The 14,289-nt window shown below is 50.2% G+C and overlaps 1 pseudogene; it reads left to right on the top strand.

Annotated features, from left to right (window-relative positions):
* The first annotated feature begins 489 nt into the window (after nucleotides 1-489).
* LOC137161897 (kinesin-like protein KIF2C) overlaps nucleotides 490-14,289 on the top strand; it is a 30,990-nt pseudogene continuing 17,190 nt past the window's right edge.

Genomic DNA, 14,289 nt, shown 5'->3' with positions numbered 1-14,289 from the left:
CCCAGAGCCTCCTTAGCCCTGCTCCTGCCCCAAGCGCCACCTGTTCCCCTGCTAGCAGCGGTTTCCCTGTTGCCCCTTCTCCTCCAGCCCTTGTGCTCCTGCCACCCCACCCAGTTCTCATGGCTTCCCTTTAATTGACCCCCCCTTTTGAGTTGGCCCCCCCGCACACTGCACTCCCCTCCGTTGATTTAGCCCCTGCTCCCCCACCCCCTGTGCAGCCGGAGGAGCCGGTTTCCATCTGTGGGCTGGTGAGTGCGTTGCCGCTGTACCCCCGCCTGGCTTAGGCCCCCGTTCTCCCTTGGGCTGGGGCCCTCCTCTCCTGCTCTCAGCCTAGCGGGGAGGAGCCGTTGCCCTCCCTCCCCCTTCCTCTTCCTCCCCCCAACGGTCTCCACGTGGGGTGAGGCGGAACGAGGGAGCACCGGACCCCTGTGCTTCCTGCTGAGGGTGGGAAAGGGGCCTGGCCCCCAGGGATGGTGCTGGAGGTGACGGATGTGGCAGGTGACGAGGCGGTGAGGGGTGGGAGCACCCAGGGAGGGGGTCCTGGCTCCTGGCACACCCGCCATCTTGGGAGGGGGTAGGGACGGGTCCGTTGGGGGGAGAAAGTGGTGGAGGAGGAAGAAGGGGGTTGAGAGGGGAGGGGAGGGGGGCGAGAGTGGGGGAGGGGGAAAGGCGGGCAACCGCTCCTCCCCGCTAGGCTGAGAGCAGGGGAGGAAGGCCCCAGCACAAGGGAGAACGGGGGCCTAAGCCAGGCTGGGGTGCAGAGGCAACGCACTCACCAGCCCGCAGATGGAAACCGGATCCTCCGGCTGCACAGTGGGGTGGGGGGAGGGCAGGGGCTAAATCAACGGAGAGGAGTGCAGTGCTGGGGGGGGGTAACTTAAAAGGGGGGATGAATTAAAGGGAAGCCATGAGCACTAGGGGGTTAGGAGCACAAGGGTCACAGGGGAAGGGGCAACAGGGAAACTGCTGCTGGCAGGGGAACGGTGGCGCTCGGGGCAGGAGCAGGGCTGGGAAGGCTCAGGGGCAGATGCCCCCCGAGGCTGGGTGGGGCAGGGAACAAACGAACTCAGGGGCTGGGGTGGGGCAAACCATGAGGCCAGTTTGACATGCAGTCATTCATGTTACAAACAAATATTTGTCCATCAACAGAACGTCACAAGAAGGAATGTGATGTGATTACGGTTCCCAGCAAGTGTGTCCTGCCGGTGCATGAGCCGAAGTTGAAAGTGGACCTAACAAAATATCTCGAGACCCAGGCATTTAGATTTGACTTTTCATTTGATGAAAGTGGTTTATAGGTAATACATCTTCTTACATAGTGGGCAGGAGCTACACAGGATTGACATGGTCAGAACAAAAATCTAAAGGGCTACTACTTCAGAATGCTCTCTTAGTTTAAAGGGATTGGTATTTTGCAATACAGGCAATTTACATTGAGTAGAAACCAGTGGACTGTGAAACATCTAATAGAAGCCCTTAGCTTAGTTTGTCTGATATTAATGTTTACTATTGGATCCACTTCCATTTGTTGGGATTCCTGGTAATTATTTGAAAATTCCAGAAGTATAGTGATCGCTGAAGCCCGGGTATGGGCTAGTCGGGAGTCTGCCTCTTTTCTTTGTGCCTTATTCTTCTTTTCTGAATTCCTAGGTTCACTGCAAGGCCCCTTGTCCAGACCACCTTTGAGGGTGGAAAGGCTACATGTTTTGCATACGTCCAAACAGGCAGTGGCAAAACACATGTAAGTGACTGGCTGTCTTCTAAAGGCCTCAAATATCTTTTATAAACTGATTTTAAAGTACTTTTGGATATTTGCGGTAAATAGTTTTTCATCCAGAAATTAGATCTTGGTTTTTCATTGTCTTCTGAAATAATGAAGAGATCTCTTGGTAAGATAAGGGAAGAGTGAGTTACCATTAAAACTGCAGCGCGAGAGACTAGCTGCTTCCTTTCAGTGTTGCAGAGAAAGTAATAAAGCTGACTCCAGCAATGTTTAGTGGTTGAAGACCAAACTTTACTGACTGCTAATCCTGACTCTGTCACTAATTCACTAACCTCAGGCAAGTCTCAATCTCTCTGCCTCAGTTCCCCAGCCTCTGAAATAGGGATACTAACCTACTTCTCAGGGCATGTAAGGATTGTTTGCATCCTACTTTTGAAGATGTACACTTTTTAAATGTTTCTAGAAGAGTTCAGAGAGCCTTTGTACTCTTACAAGAATAAGCCTCTTCTCATACATGGACATCTGCTGATCTGCATATTACTCAGAGTGGGCAGATATAACTCACAGCAATGAAGGTATCTTAAGCTTTTCTCTTGCACTTCAGACTTTCTGCTTATGTTCTATGGCATCACGCTAGCTTTTAGGTTGGGGATAGCTTGCAAGTATGGACACTTCTCCCTACAGGATACTCAATACTAGATTTTCAGTAACTGGAACCTGTTTTCTTTCCCTGTAGCTTTTATCTTATTGGAAGCTATGTCTGAATTTCTCTCCCTTCAGGGCATCTGTCAGAGTGTAACTAAAATGCCCCCTTACTGCTTTTGGTAATGAATTTCCCGAGGGCATACAGCAGAGTGGTCTAGTCCAACCTCTAATCTGTTAGTGCCAGCTGATTAGACAAAGGACTCATCCTGATGTAAAACATCGGTGCTAAGGGAGATAAAGGTCCAAATTGCAGTTTAGGAATTCCCTTGTGGCTTGTTACTTTCCATTGGTATTACCCAGACATGCAAAAGAAGTTTTTTTGTCTGCAATTTTTTATTGTTTGAGAGCTTGCTCATGTCCATTCTCAAATTAGGTGTAGGTGCGCCATATGCAGTGGTGCAGGAAATTTTCCCCCTACTGGTATCCATAGGGCCGGCTCTAGCGCCTCCTGCAGCGGTGAACACGTGTGCCGATATATAGGTGCCACCAGTCCCCTCTACCTCTCAGTTCCTTTTTACCGCCTGTGATGGTGCTGGAACGCTCTTTTGCTCTGCAAGATCCCTTGTTCAACCAAGTGGTTTTTTGATCTACGTGTGTGTGACCCGTCCGTGCCCAGGGTAGCCGACTGAAAATGCCAAGGTCAGGGCAGGCTGCAAAAGGAGAGCAGATTCTCCGCGCGCTGGTGGGTGACACTTAAGCCCGGCTTCCCAACCAGCCATGAACTGCTTCTGATTTCCCCACACTGGATATCAAGAAGCCAGTCCACAAATGCCCACAGCCCCCTTTACTGCATTCCAGTTCCTGTCTCCCAAATCAGCACTAGGTCCAGTAAAGAGACCAGTTACTTAAACTCAATACTCTTTACTAAAAAAGTTCCCTCTGACCCCAAGGGGTCAGCCACAGCACCAGTTCAATATAAGTTTGGATCTTACCTAGAATACCACGCTGCCAGCCAATCCTTTAGTAACTAAACTAAAGGTTTATTGTAAAAAGAAAGAAAGAAACCATGAGAGAAATGTTAAAAGATTAGAGCAATCACAGATATACAAATGATTAAAAGTCCATACACATCAGGTTTCTGAAAGAAGCCTGCCACTCCACGTTTGTATAGTTCCCTCTGGTTCACATCTAGTACGTACGTGGGTGGGTCTAGGTCCGTCCTTTGGTTCAGTGGCAAGATGAATTGATCCAGAGGTCGGTGTGTGTCTGCTGACTGGACAGGAGCAAAGACCAAATGGATTCCATGGTTTGATCTTATAAAAGCCCTCCCCCAGCCATGCGGCCTGTGGACAGTCACAAGACCCAAACTGGAGTCCGGAGTCACATGGGCCGCTCCTGATGACTCTTCAGGTGTGCTTGGGCCCCTCCCATCCGAGTGCCTCAATGGGCCATTTAGCATGCTATTGTCTTGCCGTCTCTCTGTCTGGGGTGTGCCCCAGCCAGCCCAAATTGACATACAGAAACAGCAATACATCCATAACTTTCATTTTACAAATAATACATGAACATAAGCATTAGTATCTTACATCACGTCAGGTACCGTTAGAAAGAATATATCGTGCTGAGTATCTCAGACGCATTATCATGATTCTGCCATACTGATGTCACACAATATACTAAATGCCCCCCCACTCAAGCCAACCCACGTGACACCCCCAAAGCGAGACTGGTGTGGAAAGGCGCAATCGGAGCTCCTGAATACACCTCAGGGGCCCCCCTTACCCAGACAGCGTGACAGTGTGTATAGTTCAAGTTTTTGCTGTAAAGAAGTTCTTAGTGTGTTAGAGTAAATTTAGTCACCCAGAGGTGGGGCATGCCCTGGTTTCCGGGTCAAACCCTGCACTTTGTGTAAAAAGCCACTGCCAATCACAGGGATATTCGGCGGAAGGCTATCCTGATGGAGTCAGTGCTTAGACTGGCATCGGAACCCAAACTGTCCGACTCAGGTATGAGCACATCAGCCTCTGTCTCGAGTGCCCCACTAACACCGACATCGTCTTGGCACCAACCAACATCCCTGGTGCCAAAGAAGAAACTGAAAAAGATGCAAGCGGAACAGAAGCATTCACTGGTGCTGAAGAGGGACAAGAAGGCACAGCAGACCAGGTGAGACCCGAGTTGGGCCAACGGTCCCCAAAGACTCCCAGAGAGTCAACTTTCTGGGTTCCGAACCCTGGCCCACACCCACTGCCAACTCCTTGGGGCAGCAAAGGGCCACACCATCTGGCAGTCCCCACAACTGGCAGAGGCCTTCCAAGCCATGAAAGAGCTCTTGGCTTTACCGGTGCCACAGATGCCCCAAGAGGGAAGACCCCTAAATCAGGACCAGGCACCATCATCGCCGGCTGTGGTGCCCTCGGGAGGGAAGCCGGCAACAAGACCACCGTGGCGCTCTCCAATGCCAAGGCACCATTGTCCGGCCCTTGAGTGCTCTCCAGACTCATGGCACCGAGAGCGATCAGTCTCTAACCGCCGGCCTCTGGTTTTCCAGAACTGGGCTGTGGAGAAAAGGCACTAATCCCAGAAGTTCATTGGTACACCAAGACCTGGCACCGGCCTTCGGAGTACCGGCACGGAGCCCTCGCTTCACAGCCCTGGTCTCCAAGCCCGTACAGGAAACTGAAGGACAAGACCCTTCTTGAAATAAGAAAAGAGAATGAGACATTTGAGCTCAGCACTGCTTCCCATCATCAGAGTGGTCGAACTCCCCTTATGGGGCAAAACGACTGTCCGCATCGACTCCACTGTGGGCGTCACAGAGCAGCTTGGACTTAGAGACAGGGGAGGTTACCCTGCCAAAAGGACAGTTTACCGCTGCAGCTGTAGGTTTCCCCATGGCACTCCCATTGGGAGCGTGGGCAAATGGGCTATCCCATGGCAATTTTGTGACTGTAGGGCTTTCACCTGCCCGGGATTCACAAGGACATTACATGTCTGGGACCTCAGTACTGAGGATATCAGTGGCAGCTTGCCCGGTACCATCCCTGGACGTTGATTCAGACCGAGAGAGAAGCAAGTCAGCGCCAGGGCCTACCCCGCCGAGGGAGGAAGATCCAGACCCCAAACCTCTGCCAATCTCTTCCTCCTCATTCCCTGACGAGACCGAAGTGGGACTGTCAACAGCTGTCCAGCTAGACAATTTCAGAACCCACCAAGAGCTCCTCAAACAAGTGGCCTCCAGCCTAGGGCTCAAGGTGGAAGAGCTTAAGGAGCCCATGGATGATCTGTTCGGCATCCTAGCAATGGCAGCTGCAGCCAGAGTGGCCCTTCTGGTTCATGGGGGGTGTGGTGAAGCTGGTGAAGACCCTGTGGCAGACCCGTCTCCCTGCCACCGACATCAAAGCAGGTGGAGAAGAAGTACTATGTTCCTGCAAAGGGCTTTGAATACTTCCACAACCACCCCTCCCCAGGATCATTGGTAGTGACAGCAGCCAACGAACGGGACAGACAAGGATACATGAGCTCTACCCCCAAAAAATAAGGATGCAAAAAATCTCGACCTTTTTGCTTGTAAAGTTTATTCCATGGCTAGCTTCCAACTACACATATCTAACCAGCAGGCCCTGCAAGGTAGATATGATTTCAGCATCTGGCAGTCGTTGGGAACATTTGCTGACTCCCTGCTTCAGGCCTTGAGACAGGACTTTGAGGTGATCATGGCCGAGGCTGTGGTAGGAGCCAGGGCTTCTCTGCAGGCAGCTTCAGACATGGTAGATTGGGCAGCAAGTCTCCAGCTACAGTCGTCCCCCCGTCCCCCCACCCCCCCAGGCTCAAGACATTACCAGCCGTGGGAAAGCATTCCTTTTGAAGGTGCACCCAAGGATGGCCTACCAGCCGTTTTCCTGAGATCCAGACTGCTTGTTTTCTCAGTCTTGCCCCCTTCCTGCCAGCATGGGCTACAAAAACATCAGACCGCTCGGTCCGCAGCACAATAGCTTCCAGGTATACCCTTTAGTTCAACTCACTCCTGCCTTCCCACCCACCCTCCCCATCCCTCTTCAAGGACCCCTCTCATGAGCAACTTCTTGCCAAGGAGGTGCAAGCCCTCTTATGAATGGGAGCTGTGGAAATCATTCCTCAAGATCAGAGTGGGATAGGTTTTTATTTTTGGTACTTTCTGATACCAAAGACGAAGGGAGGCTTGAGGCCTAACCTGGACCTGTGAGGCCTGAACAAGTACCTCAAAAAACTAAAGTTCTGGATGGTCTCCCTAGCCTCTATTATCCCCTGTGTGGGTCCAGTAGACGGATACGCTGCCTTCGATGTAAAGGATGCCTATCTCCATTTTTATGGACCTCAGGAGATTCTTGCGTTTCACAGTCGCTGACCAACATTATCAGTTTACGGTACTTCACTTTGGCCTGTCAACCGCACCTGGTGTGTTCACCAAGTGCATGGGTGCTGGTTGCGGCCTACCTCAGATGGCGAGGTATTCAGGTTTTCCCTTACCTGGACAATTGGCTCGTCGAGAGGTCGATCAAGGGTGCAAGTCCATCACGGCATCCAGGTCGTCTAGCTCAGTGTTTCTCAACGACCGGTCCCTGGACCAGCACCGGTCCCTGAGATCTCCCTGACACAGTTATAGGAAGCTGGTCCCTGGTATCAAACAGGTTGAAAAACACTGGTCTAGCTCATTTGTCAAGTGCTGGGCCTATTGATAAATAGACAAAAGTCAACTCTCATCCCAGTCCAGAGGATAGAGTTCATAGGCACAGTCCTAGGTACCACACTGGCAAGTGTGCCTAGGTTCCCCACACTTGCCCAGATCCTGTCTTCCAGCAATGTCAGAGCTTATAGCCAAGTGTCAGCCCACCCACTCACTACAGCGAGAGTGTTCCTCCAGCTTCTGGGGTCCTGTACTTACGTGGTCCAACCTGCTAGGCTACACCTCAGACCTCTACAGATGTGGTTGGCAATGGCGTATGCACCTTGCAGGCAACACTGAGCCACGGTCCTTTCAGGCCCTCCAGCGATGCGATACTTCCCTTTCGTGATGGATGATACCGCATTACGTACTCAGAGGAGTGCCTTTTGCAGCTCTGCGACTGATGCTGTCACTTGTGTCATAGAATCATAGAATATTAGAGTTGGAAGGGACCTCAGGAGGTCATCTAGTCCAACCCCCTGCTCAAAGCAGGACTAACCTGAGCTATATCATCCCAACCAGGGCTTTGCCAAGCCTCAGCTTAAAAACCTCTAAGGATGGAGATTCCACCACCTCCCTAGGTAACCCATTCCAGTGCTTCACCACCCTCCTAGTAAAAAACTTTTTCCTAATGTCCAACCTAGACCTCACGCCCTGCAACTTGAGACCGTTGCTCCTTGTTCTCTCATCTGCCACCACCGAGAACAGCCTAGCCCCATCCTCCCTGGAACCTGCTTTCAGGTAGTTAAAGGCCGCTATCAAATCCCCCCTCACTCTTCTCTTTTGCAGACTAAACAAGCCCAGTTCCCTCAGCCTCTCCTCATAAGTCCTGTGCTCCAGCCCCCTCATCATTTTGGTTGCCCTCCGCTGCACTCTCTCTAACTTGTCCACATCCTTTTTGTAGTGGGGGGCCCAAAACTGGACACAATATTCTAAATGCGGCCTCACAAATGCCGAATAGAGGGGAATAATCACTTCCCGTGACCTGCTGGCAATGCCCCTCCTAATGCAGCCCAATATGCCATTAGCCTTCTTGACAACCAGGGCACACTGCTGACTCACATCCAGCTTTTTATCCACCGTTACCCCCAGATCCTTTTCTGCAGAGCTGCTGCCCAGCTCCTCGGTCCCCAGTCTATAGCTGTGCATGGGATTCTTCCTACCTAAGTGGAGGACTCTGCACTTGTCCTTGTTGAACCTCATTAGATTTCTTTTGGCCCAATCCTCCAGTTTGTTTAGGTCACTCTGTATCCTATCCCTACCCTCCAGGGTATCTACCACTCCCCCCAGCTTAGTGTCGTCCGCAAACTTGCTGAGGGTACAATCTACCCCATCCTCCAGATCATTAATAAAGATGTTGAACAAAACCGGCCCCAGGACCGACCCCTGGGGAACTCCGCTTGTGACCGGTTGCCAGCTAGACATGGAGCCATTGATCACTACTCGTTGAGCCCTATGCTCTAGCCAGTTCTCTATCCATTTTATAGTCCATTCATCCAACCCATACTTCTTTAACTTGCTGATAAGAATACTGTGTGAGACAGTATCAAAAGCTTTGCTAAAGTCAAGGTATATCACATCCACCGCCTTCCCTACATCCACAGAGCCAGTCACCTCATCATAGAAAGCAATCAGGTTGGTCAGGCATGACTTTCCCTTAGTGAATCCGTGTTGACTGTTCCTGATCACCTTCCTCTCCTCCAAGTGCCTTAAAATGGATTCCTTAAGGACCTGCTCCATGATTTTTCCAGGGATTGAGGTGAGGCTGACCGGTCTGTAGTTCCCTGGATCCTCTTTCCTCCCTTTCTTGAAGATGTGCACTATATTTGCTTTTTTCCAGTCCTCAGAGACCTCCCCCTGTTCCCACAAGCTTTCAAAGATAATAGCCAATGGCTCTGAAATCACCTCAGCCAACTCCCTCAGCACCCTCGGGTGCATTGCATCCGGCCCCATGGACTTGTGAATGTCCAATCCTTCTAAATAGTCTTGAACCCGTTCCTTCAGCACTGCGGGATGTTCGCCTCCTTCCCATTCTGTGCCACCCAGTACGGCAGTCTGGGAGCTGATCTTGTCTGTGAAGACAGAGGCAAAAAAGGCATTGAGTACCTCAGCTTTCTCCACATCCTCCGTCACTAGGTCGCCTCCCTCATTCTCTAAGGGGCCCACACTTTCCCTAATCTTCCTCTTGTTGGCCACATGCCTGTAGAAACCCTTCTTGTTCCCCTTGACTTCCCTTGCTAGCTGCAACTCCAATTGTGCTTTGGCCTTCCTGATTTCATTCCTGCACGTTCGAGCAGTGTTTATATATTCCTCCCTAGTCATCTGACCAAGCTTCCACTTCTTGTAAGCTTCTTTTTTGCGTTTAAGTTTGACAAGGACATCTTTGTTAAGCCAAGCTGGACGCCTACCATATTTGCTATTCTTTCTGCACATCGGGATGGTTTGCTCTTGTGCCCTCAATAAGGTCTCTTTAAAATACAGCCAGCTCTCTTGGGTTCCTTTCCCCCTCATATTAGCCTCCCAAGGAATCCTGCCCATCAGTTCCCTGAGGTCTGAAGTCCTTTTCTGAAGTCCATGGTCCGTATCCTGCTGTTCTCCTTTCTTCCTTTCGTCAGGATCCTGAACTCGACCATCTCATGGTCACTGCTGCCTAGGTTGCCACTCACTTGTACTTCCCTACCAAATCTTCCCTGTTTGTGAGCAGCAGATCAAGAGAAGCTTGGCCCCTAGTTGGTTGCTCCAGCACTTGCACCAGGAAATTGTCAGCGACACTCTCCAAAAACTTCCTGGATTGTTTGTGCTCTGCTGTATTGCTCTTCCAGCAGATATCAGGGTGATTGAAGTCTCCCATGAGAATCAGGTCCTGTGAACTGGAAACTTTCCCTAGTTGAGTAAAGAAAGCCTCATCTACCTCATCCTCCTGGTCTGGTGGTCTGTAACAGACACCCACCACGACATCACGCTTTTTGTTCTTGCTTCTAAGCTTAACCCAGAGACATTCAACTGGCTTATCTCCAGTTTCATACTGGAGCTCAGAGCAGTCATAGTGCTCTCTTACATACAGTGCAACTCCTCCCCCCTTTCGCCCCTGCCTGTCCTTCCTGAACAGTTTATACCCATCCATGACATTGCTCTAATCGTGAGAGTTATTCCACCAAGTCTCAGTTATTCCAATCATGTCGTAGTTTCTTGACTGTGCCAGGACTTCCAGTTCTTCCTGCTTGTTTCCCAGGTTTCTTGCATTTGTGTACAGGCACTTGAGATAAGTAGCCGACTGGCCTACTTTCGCAGTATGAATCGGGAGGCCTCCCCTGCTGCACCCCCCTCCTTCTGCTTCCTTGTGGTGTCCCTCTTCCCCACTAACCTTCGGGCTTAGGTCCCCGTCCCCTGTCAAAACTAGTTTAAAGCCCTCCTCACTAGGTTAGCCAGCCTGTCTGCGAAGATACTCTTCCCTGTCTTCGTTAGATGAATCCCGTCTCTTCCTAGTAATCCTTCTTCCTGGAACAGCATTCCATGATCGAAGAATCCAAAGCCCTCTCTTCGACACCACCTGCGTAACCACGCATTTACTTCCTCAATGCGACGGTCCCTACCTGGGCCTTTTCCCTGAACAGGGAGGATGGATGAGAACACCACTTGCGCTTCAAACTCCTTTATCTCTTTTCCCAGAGCCACATAGTCCGCAGTGATCCGCTCAAGATCATTCTTGGCAGTGTCATTGGTGCCCACGTGGAGAAGCAGGAAGGGGTAGCGGTCTGAGGACTTGATAAGTTTTGGCAGTCTCTCCGTCACATCCCTAATCCTAGCTCCAGGCAAGCAGCACACTTCTCTAGTTTCCCGGTCCGGACGGCAGATGGATGACTCTGTCCCTCTTAGGAGGGAGTCCCCGACCACCATCACCCTTCTCTTCCTCTTCAGAATGGTGGTCGTGGAACCCCCATCCCTAGGAGAATGCATCCCTTGCCTTCTGATCAAACGGGTCTCCTTCTGATCCATTTCCTCCGAAGGGTCCTCCAAATCATTCTCCGCCGTAGTACTTGTGCAGAGAGGATGAAAACGATGCCTTACTTCTATCTGCATGGTGGGCACATGGGTTCTCTTTCTTTGGGAGGTCACATGCTGCCAATTTCCTTCCCCGTTCTTCAGTTTCGCCTGCCCGGCCTTTTCTGAATCTTCCTTACACTCTGCCTGTGCCTGATGGACAAAGACATCGTTTTCTGTAATGCAACGCAGGGTTGATATTTGGGTCTCTAGTCCTTTAACCTTCTCTTCCAATAAGGAAACCAGCCTGCACTTGGTACAGATGAAGTCATCTCTGTCCTGTGGGAGGAAGACAAACATAGCACACCCAGTGCAGGTGACAACAACGGATTGCTCCCTCTCCATATCTCTGCTATGTGAGCCTCCTCAGATGCTCAATTTCCTGCTCAGCAATGTCTGAAAGGCGAAAACCTGCAGTGGGCTCTCTCTGCAGGCAAACTCCTAGGCAAACTCCCTCCTTCTCCTTCTGTTAGCCACCCCTCTGTTCACCGCTCAGCTGGTTCGCAGCTGGCTGCCTTTTATAAGGCTGGGGCAGTTGCCCCACCCCTGCACTTACCCCTCAAAGCCCCGCCCCCGCAATTAACCCCAACTGGATCCAATCAATCACTCAAACAGACAAACCCCCAACTGCCAAAATGGTGCCTGTAACTGCACCAGTCACAAGCACCCACCCACAGTCAGCTGTAACTTGCACCAGTCACACACCTGGTCTCTCAGATACTCCCCCCTCTAGCACAGCTCTCCTCACTTAGCACTCACCTGGGACAGCTCCCAGGCAAACTCCCTCTTTCTCCTTCTGTTAGCCGCCCCTCTGTTCGCTGCTCAGTTGGTTCGCAGCTGGCTGCCTTTTTTAAGGCTGGGGCAGTTGCCCCGCCCCTGCACTTACCCCCTCAAAGCCCCGCCCCCGCAATTAACCCCATGTGACTTCCACTTCCATTACAGTAGCACTTAGAGGGCAAAATTGTCCCAGGTCAGGAGTTCCCAAAGTTTTTGCTGGTATGACCCCATTTTAATGAATTATTTCTTCCTGGGACCCCAGAGGGCATGGAGGACGCTATTTTGTAGAGCAAAATGGCATCCTCGGCACACTGTGACTTTGCATGCACCGTACACGTGAGCCCCTGTTGTGCAGAGCAAAATGGTGTCGTCCACACATTAGGGATTGCTCTGACCCCATCTGCTGAGGACATGACCTCATGGGGTCACGACCCCCAGTTTGATAATTACTGCCCTAGGTGCTGAAAAAACACGTGGCTGTCACACTAATTCCAAACACTCCAAATGAGTTAACCCAATTACGTCAAGCTGTAGTTTTATCCTGAATTACACTGCGTAGCACTCCGTCTGGGTAGGCCATTGAGGTTGCAGTCATGGTTATTCTTTTCCTGTTGTTGGAACTATAGTTGAGTGATAGCCTGACTTGCTTGGACTGCACTTCTATAATGGCCTGTTTTATACCTAGACTCTGGGAGGAGACTTCTCCGGGAAAACTCAGAACATCTCAAAGGGGATATATGCTTTTGCATGTAAGTTGACTCTTTGTTAAGTTTTTAATCAGAGTTGTGTGTAGTATTTTTCCTTAAAACTTCAAAAATGTCTCTCCGTAAGGCTTTAAAATAAAACTTCTTCTTTATGAATAAATATTTAAACAATTCCTATAAACCCTGAATATCATGTGTTGTCACCACTAAGCAGTGATAAATTTAGTTGCAATATTTATATAAATCACCAAATGTAGACATAACCATTATATCCAGAAACTATATATTGGGTAATTAAGAATAACTTTTATCAGCGCAAAAAGAAAACTAGTCAGGATGAAAACAAACTGAGGCAGAGACCTATGTTCTTTGCTGTTTAATGTGCCTAACAAATTAGTAATAGCTTGGACTTGAAGGAATGTTTCTTCTTTTTCGGGGGAGAAGGGGAGGGAGAAGAAAAGGAGTTGGATTTACTTTTGAACTCTCCTATTCAAAACTAGAATCTCCTGAATGCTACATGCAAGTCTCCTTATATAGTAATACCGACTAATAACTTCTTTTTTTTTTTTTTTTTTTACACAAGTCATTCAAAGCTGTAGAAGGGTGTAATGTTATGCCAAGTTAAAACTTGTCTGTCTGTATATAGCAAGCCAGAAAATATCGCTGCTCACTGGTAATTTCAGATGTGACAGCTCCCCTAATCTTTGATTTTTGTCCTAATGAGGTCCCTGCAGAAAATCATATTCATGTGGAGGTATCTTATTGTACAGCTATCTCTACTATCTGACTGTCATTCCAGCTACTAGATACTCTGTGTCTTGCTGTAAGGCATTTTAGAAGGGGCGGAGTCCCAGAGGCAGCTGAAATTGTTGTTCTAAAATCTAGTTAGCTCGTGGGTTTTTTTCCCCTCCTTTCCCCATCAGCACGAGATGTCTTCCTCCTTCGGAGTGAACCCAGGTACAGGAATCAAGACCTGGAGGTTCCCGTGACACTCTTTGAAACATATAATGGAAAGGCGAGGGCTTATGTCTTGATTCTAGCCTGAATTGTTTGGACTCTGCATTTGCTGCGTGGTACAGTTTATGTAGCTACCTGCACGTGGTTGTTGGATCATGGGCCCCTCGCACCTCTGGAATTAAATGCGCAAGTCTGGGTTGGTTATTTCTGGTATGCATGCTATGTACCTTCCATGCTATGTACCTTCCCTTTAAATAGCGAAACTGCATGAAATAGGTGTAGGGCAGTGGTTGGTTCTCAACCTTCTTAAATGGAGCCCTCCGTGAACCTTTGTGTCACAATCATGCCCCCTTTTCCCCCAACCCCCCTCCCCCACTTTCAGAAAAAAACAGGGAGCGGGGCGGCAGCACCTGCAGCAGCAGCGCAGGGAGCGTACCTGGCAGCGGCGGGGGTGGCGGCTGCTGCTGCTGAGGGAGGTGGGTGGTGGCAGTGGCTTCCCCATGCATGCCCATCCATTCAGGTGGAGCAGATTGCCCCTCCCCCACAGTAAGGAGTGGGCCAGGGCCAGGTTGTCCTGCTCCCCAGCAGGAAGCAAAGGTGAGCACACCAGAAGGATGAGCAGGGACTCTGTGCATGCCCCTTGTGCAGAAGTGCAAGAAGCTTGGTGTGCTGGTAGCGCTGGGAGCGGCTGCCAGGAGCAGCAGCAGCAGTGTGAGGCGTGGGGAGTGTGCCCAGCA

This window comes from Emydura macquarii, unplaced genomic scaffold, assembly GCF_026122565.2.
Source record: "Emydura macquarii macquarii isolate MOO-44397 ecotype Brisbane River unplaced genomic scaffold, CSIRO-AGI_Emac_v2 contig_2403, whole genome shotgun sequence".
NCBI lineage: Eukaryota > Metazoa > Chordata > Testudines > Chelidae > Emydura > Emydura macquarii.
This window is presented reverse-complemented; position numbering and strand designations above follow the sequence as displayed.